Source organism: Rutidosis leptorrhynchoides, chromosome 1 (assembly GCF_046630445.1).
Source record: "Rutidosis leptorrhynchoides isolate AG116_Rl617_1_P2 chromosome 1, CSIRO_AGI_Rlap_v1, whole genome shotgun sequence".
NCBI classification, from domain to species: domain Eukaryota; kingdom Viridiplantae; phylum Streptophyta; class Magnoliopsida; order Asterales; family Asteraceae; genus Rutidosis; species Rutidosis leptorrhynchoides.
In genome coordinates, this window is record NC_092333.1 from 407465749 (window position 1) to 407472761 (window position 7013).

Sequence of the window (7013 nt, forward strand, 5' to 3'; positions counted from 1 at the left end):
TGCATTAAATGCCCAATTTTCACCAAAACCGCCCTTTAAGGGTCAAGACCATCATTAATCACTTAAAAGCTAGTGATTAAGGTCCAACAACACTAACCATTACACAATTAGGGCATTTCATACCCATTTTTCCCAATTAGGTCAATCATTAGCCCTTTGACTAATTTAAAGTCAACACACCCATTTCGGGTTATCTACTAACCCATCTAACACCCATTTACTAATTAACTAGGTGTGCTAGTGATTAACTAACCAATTAGAACTCATAAACATCACTTAACATTTTGAAACTCTAGGTTAGTCACCATTGAGTCTTCATGACTCCATCTTACCCAAGAACACCCAAAATCACCAAATATGGGTTTTATGTTCTTCATTTACCTAAACCCTAACCCTTACACAAAATCAAAGTAAGGAAATTAAAGTTAGAACATACCACTACAACCACAACGGAGCTAGAGAGGAGATGAACAACTTTAATACCCGCACTTCGGTCCGAGAACAACTTCTTCCTCTTGGATTTAAGCTTTCTCACCCAAGAATCACACTCTCTCTCTCTAAAATTTACGTGAAGAGGATAAGGTTGTTGATAATGGAGTTAATGATACTCCATAAACTGACCAACTGGCCTTTAACTAGTCCACAAGTGCAATTACCAAAATGCCCATCAAAATATCTGAATAAAAGAGCAGAAACACGGCTACAGTGTTAGTGCGCCACGCGCACTATTAAGGGTGCGCTGAGTGCACCTAGCTCAGATCCGTCTCTGACTCCTGTTTAACTGCACAATTATTCCCACACTTTATGTACTCTATTTACACAGCTGTACAATGAAGATTAGGGTCTTACAAATTTTGTCGATAAGAATAATAATTAAATAATATAATAATAATTATAATAATATTAATAATAAAAACGTGTAATCTGTTAGCCGCCTATTACTATTGGTTTACTATTTCATTCACGGACTGGATTTCGTACTCCGTTGATAATTAGTGGCGGATAAAAGTGTTCAGAAAAATCTCATATTTTTAAATTAACTATATTTATTTATTTTGGTCATTATGGTATAAAATTCAGTTATTAATTATTAAATAAAAATTACATTAACTATTTACTCCCAACCCCAAGTAAAATATAAAAAGTTTTAAAATTACACAAATAGTTCCTAAATATATTTTTAATAAGCCTATAATTTACAGAACTCATTTTTGTATCACCGTTTATTTTAAAATTACATAAGTTTGAATTTAACTTGCTTAATATCAATCGGAACATCAAACGAGTATTACAATAATTTAATATTTATTTTTAATATACTTTATTTATATATAGAGATATATTTTAAATAATAATTATTATAATATCCTATTTTTATTTTATTAATTTTTAATAACAACAACATATAATACTTCAAATTATATTTCGAATTATTATTTATATATAAATACACATATTAAGTTACAATTAATTGTTCGTGAATCGTCGGAACTGGTCGAAGGTCAAATAATTTCATAAAATAGTTCAAAAATTTTGAATTTCAATTTAATAGACTTTGCTTATCATGTCGGAAACATATAAAGATTAAGTTTAAATTTGGTCGGAAATTTCCGGGTCGCCACACCATGTGTTCGTCATCACATCCAATTTTTCAGAATAGGGCAGAATTGTGTATCAAATCAACTAAGATAAAGTGAATCACCATGGCTGCACCCCGTAGGTTGCCCCGCCAAGATATGAATTGACAGTTTTTTATTGGTCAACCTAACTCCCACATATCCAACATGTTCATCACATAAGCAATTTTATTAAGCATCTTTATGTGGACTCCGTAATGAGGCTGTCAATAGCATCATACAACATTTTCTGTAATTTACATTTTAATAATTACATATATCTGTCTATATAATATAAATAGTTAAACAATTATGTGATGCTGTAACATCAAACCAACAATTGCAGCTTCCAGAACATCAGATCTCTCGTATATACTTTTAGGTTACTGTTTTTTGTGCCTATTTGTAATCATACCTTGCAATACAACATTTACATGTAAATAGCAAAGATTGTGTACCTTTTCTTGGATCATAACATACAACTCACTTACAATCATTTATCAAGCGAGCTGAGAAGCCAGCAACGACAGATGGAAACCATAACGCTACCTCCAACGGCACTGAAAGTAAATCAATCACAAAAATACTCATGACAAAATGTCCAATAGTAAAGAGTACAACCCTAATTCGTCTTCTCAGATAACGATCGATGGTGAAAGATCAAAAGGAGTGACAAAAATCAAACGGAACCCTAAATATCACGAAAGGCAAACATTCCGTTGAATCCTGGAAAAGAGACGAAATTAAAAGGGGAAACCAATGTGTGAATGAAACATTCCTTCACTGATCAGTGTGTTGATTAACTAACCAAGATATTTATGTGTATGCTAAGTATGTTATGTTGAGTATCTCATAATGTTGATTTTTCATAAGTATGTTATGTTGAGTATAAACAGGCGATTTATAACCATATTTTGATATGTATACACTAATTTGCACCCCACCTGAATATTTTTGGTACTTAATTAGTTAACAACCTACAACATGTAAATATATAAATCGTACAGTGCGTGAAACCGTAGCATCAAAATTAATCTGTTGATTGGAAGTTGTGCGTACAGGCAGCAAGATAGAAACAGAACAGACACTACAATCATCTTGATGTATAAAGTTCGCACCTCTCTAACGGAGACATCAATAGTCTATAAATACCGACATAAAAAAACTAGTGTTGAGAAAGTGTATGTTAAGATTCACCTGCTCGTTTTGATAATTAGAATCAAGTTGCCATCGATTCTCGAACTGCTGAACCGTATCAGCTCCTGACCTTGATTGAATAGTCAGCAAGACGTTTTCTCACCAGCAAAACCTCTTGTTCCTGATCTCGAGTGGCAACAACAACCTATTAGAAACACTTAAAAAGTCAAATATAATAAGATTAAGCAATATACTATTTCACAATCGTGTATATTTTCTTCTATTAAAATGATTTAAACGCTTTTATACATTACTATTACAAATTGGACAACTTTTAGTGTTCTTTAAAGTCTTTTTCTATGTTACCCATTGGAACAGTTAGACAACGCACATAGCACAATTGATTGCATTTGAGCTACCTTGACCGATTTTGATGCAATAAATCCGATTTTGATTACAAGAGGTTTCTTCTCACATTGCTCAAAAATAAAGACTACTTTACCATCTCAGTATCTTGTGTTGATTAATTTAGATGGATTAAACTAACACAACCATGACCAAATATAATTCATCAAGCACACAAATATAAAAGTAACACCAGAGTTAACCGACAATAAGGATAAATGGTTAGAAGAAGTACATATTTTCAATTCGAACAGTTATGTAATGGAAAAACTGTATGTCTAAACAAAAAACTAAAAAAAAAAAGTAAGGCACAAATATACCTAATTTAATGGGATGCCAACACTCTTTACCTCAGAATTAAGAACCAGCCCATGACTAATTCCAACACATTGAACTGCAGGTCATATTCTCCTTCTGGTTGATACCTAACATTATGTGTAGGAGTGTGAATCAATTCTTGTCAATATAACGGCCAATCGGAAATTTGATGGTGCCGACAGCGGTTGTTAGTTGTTTGAGCGGTGGTCGTTCAAACGGTTGTACAAGAGATGGTGGTATAAATGTCTGCAAACTTCGTATCTGAACCATCAAAGTGTGTAGTGTTCGACATATACGAAGGATTAGGGTTAAAACGGCCTGTTAGTGATTACACTTGGCTTCGGATTACTATACACGATTTCATATATGGATCAAAGATATAATGAGAAACCTTGATTCTTGAAAATATACGACTGAAATTGAGGCTGAGTTCCCGAGTATGAATTCGGAGAGAAAAGAAGGTTTTGGAAGGTAGATAAAACAAATGGGTGTTACAAAGTATTTTTGTTGATGGAAGTGGGAGGAAGGGGTTGATAATTAGTAACATTCTCATCCGTTCAATTTGGACCGACTGATTTGGATGGGAAGAGACAACCTTCACTTTATTTTACATACTCTAATTCATTCATTTCTTTCAAACTAGGGAACACCAAAATTAAGATTATAATTACTCCTTTTCTTCTCAACCATATACCTCCTTCTTCATTTCTCTTCCTTTCTATTAATAAAAATCTCTGGAACAAAGCCTGAGAGTGAAACCGGATATGAGTAGATTGTTGAAATTGTTTTAGATAAATTTGAGGCGCTGAAAAAATTGGAAGATAAGGGCGGGTGGTTTGAAATTTGGAGCAGAATTTAAGGTTTTGGAATATTGAATATTGTGTCAATGTCAATTGTAATTGTTTTTTATTGTATTAGGGGGTTCGGTTTAACAAAGAATATTAGTAGGTGTGTAGTATAATCTTTGTATTTCAGGTTAATGAATAGGTTGAGAAAGAAATTCGTGGTTGGTGGTGGTGGGTGGTGGTAGATGGTTCATGGTGGTGGCGGGTGGTGGTGGTTCAGTGTGGTCTAGTAGTCCAGTAGTGGTCTGATGTTGGTTCGGTGGTTCGGTGGCCCGGTGGTGATCAGTTAGTCCGGTAGTGGTGTGTTAGTCCGGTGGTGGTATGTTGGTCCAGTGATGGTTCGGTAGTCTGGTGGCACTCTAGTGGTTCATTTTGGTTTAGTGGTCCGGTGGTGGTAGTGGTGGTCGAGTGGTTGGTGGCATAGCAATCTGGTGGTGGTCCGGTGGTGGTTCATTTTCCCAATGGTATTCATGTAGTGGTTCAGTTTTTAGGTGGTCCAATGGTGGTTCGTTGGTCCGCTGTTGGTCCGGTGGTCCGTTGTTAGGCGGGTAACTTTCTATTGGTTTTGTAGCAATCTGTTGGTCATGTTGTGGTTCGGTAGCAGTTTAGTTGTCTGGTGGTGGTAATGTTGGGATAGTAGAGCAATAGATCACAGCCAGACCAACAAACCAACACCGGACCACTGAACCCTCTGACCAACAGTGGAGCAACATACCACCAACACATTAAATGACCTTCACCAGACCACCGGCGGATCAGCATATCACCATCAGACCAACATACCACCAAACCACCGCTAGACCACCAGACCCCCAATGGACCACCACCGAACAATTGAACCACCACATGTCCACCCGTGGACAACTGAACCACCACCGAATAACTAAAGCACTACATGTCCACTAGTGTACAACTGAACCACCACATGTCAAGCCACTAGTGGACAATTGAATCACCACTGGACAACCGAACCACCTTCCGGACCACAATCAAACAACCATTGAAACACCATCAAATCAACTGAACACAATCGAATCAACAACGAACTATTACCAGACTAACATACATCCGATGTTGCGTACTTTAGCATTAAGTGTTGAACCTTTTAGAGTTAAAACACTTTATTAATCATTAAACATCTTGTCGTCACCTTGCTAATTTGGAAGATTTAAAGTTTTAATAATAGTAGTTAGTTCTAAATGATCATCCGGATTCATGGTTTATGGTTTAGGGTCTATGGTTTAGGGTCTAGGGGATTAAGATCAAGGGTTTAAAGTATAAGGTTTAGGGTTTATGGTCCAGGGTTTAGGGTTTAGAGTTTAGGGTTTAGGGTCTAGGGTTTAAGGTTTAGGGTCTAGGGTATAGGGTATTGGGATTATGGGTTAGGGTGTATGGTTTAAGGTGTATGGCTTAGGGTATAGGGTTTGGGGTCTATGGTTTAGGGTCAAGGGTTAAGGGTATAGGGTTTATGGTATGACGTTTAGGTTTAAGATTTAGGGTGTAGAGTTTAGGGTTTAGGGTTTAAGGTTTAGAGTCTAAGGTCTAGGGGCTAGGGTTTAGAGTTTAGGGTATATAGTCTTGGGTTGAGGGTCTAGGGTTTGAGATTTAGGGTTTAAGGTTCAAAGTCTGAGGTGTAGGGTCCAGGGTTTGAGGTTTAGGGTTTAAGGTTTAAAGTCTGAGGTATAGGGTCTAGGGTGTAGGGTCTATTGTCTAGGGTTTAGGGTTTACGGTTTATGATGGCTTATCGACAAACTTAATGCATGTTACAAAAAATTAAACTTACATTATTTACACATTCTTTTGAATTTTTCTAACGCTAACCATATTAGTCGGTTCTTAAAGCGGATCAGATACCTAGTGAAACGACCCGTCAAAGTACACTTGACGACCATCGTTATCTTGGTCCCACAGCTTGATCGAAACTCTATATGAATTTAATAAAACAACCTTGCATTCTTTATTTAAAAAATAATTTCCTATAAAAGAAATCTACTAAAATGTATAAGTTTAGAAAAACTATACATAAATATTTTAACCAAAAGTTGACCAAAACAAAGTCAACAAACACCCACTATTTAATGTAACGAAATAGAATGCAAGTTAATGTTTAACAAAAGCTGTCATCATAAATATGCAGACTCTCTAAGCACAGCGGAAGCAGTCAATCATGAACCTGAGAATAAAATATGCGAGTAACTGTCAACAAAAAATGTTGAGTGAATTATAGGTTTAATATTGCAAACAATATTTAATTTAAACCATAAAAATTTATGTTTGAAAACATAAAAACTCCTTTTTGGACCACAAAATTATATGCTAGAAAACATATAAAAATATTATTCCATTTTCCGTGAGCCACCTAGTAACCACTTAACCATTTATTTACCCTTGCCAAACACAATAAATAATATACACCGAACAAGTGTATCTACAACAAAATACGAAGTACTAAACATTCCGATTATAAATTGCTAGCGCGACTAGCTCGAAATGGGGTTGTCAAACCCGATAGATCTATCCGTAGGATTCGCGTTCACCAGTAGAAACCAGTGATTACAGTTACCAGACTAGGGAATATTTTTGTTCAACTCACAATGAATAATTTAAACCAACCTCCACTTGAGTCCAAAATATAAAATAAATTGCATGTATTCTCATCCCAAAAGATTTAAATAGAAAAATGGGACTATAA

General features: G+C 35.5%; 1 long non-coding RNA gene across 1 annotated transcript; it reads right to left on the reverse strand.

The window, feature by feature from the left end:
- Positions 1–1622: 1622 nt before the first annotated feature.
- LOC139871670 (uncharacterized) lies at positions 1623–4029 on the reverse strand. The gene is made up of 3 exons (XR_011766737.1): positions 3479–4029; positions 2814–2958; positions 1623–2176 (listed from the first exon to the last, which is right to left on the reverse strand). It is a non-coding gene; the product is annotated as an uncharacterized lncRNA (long non-coding RNA).
- Between the last annotated feature and the right edge of the window lie 2984 nt (positions 4030–7013).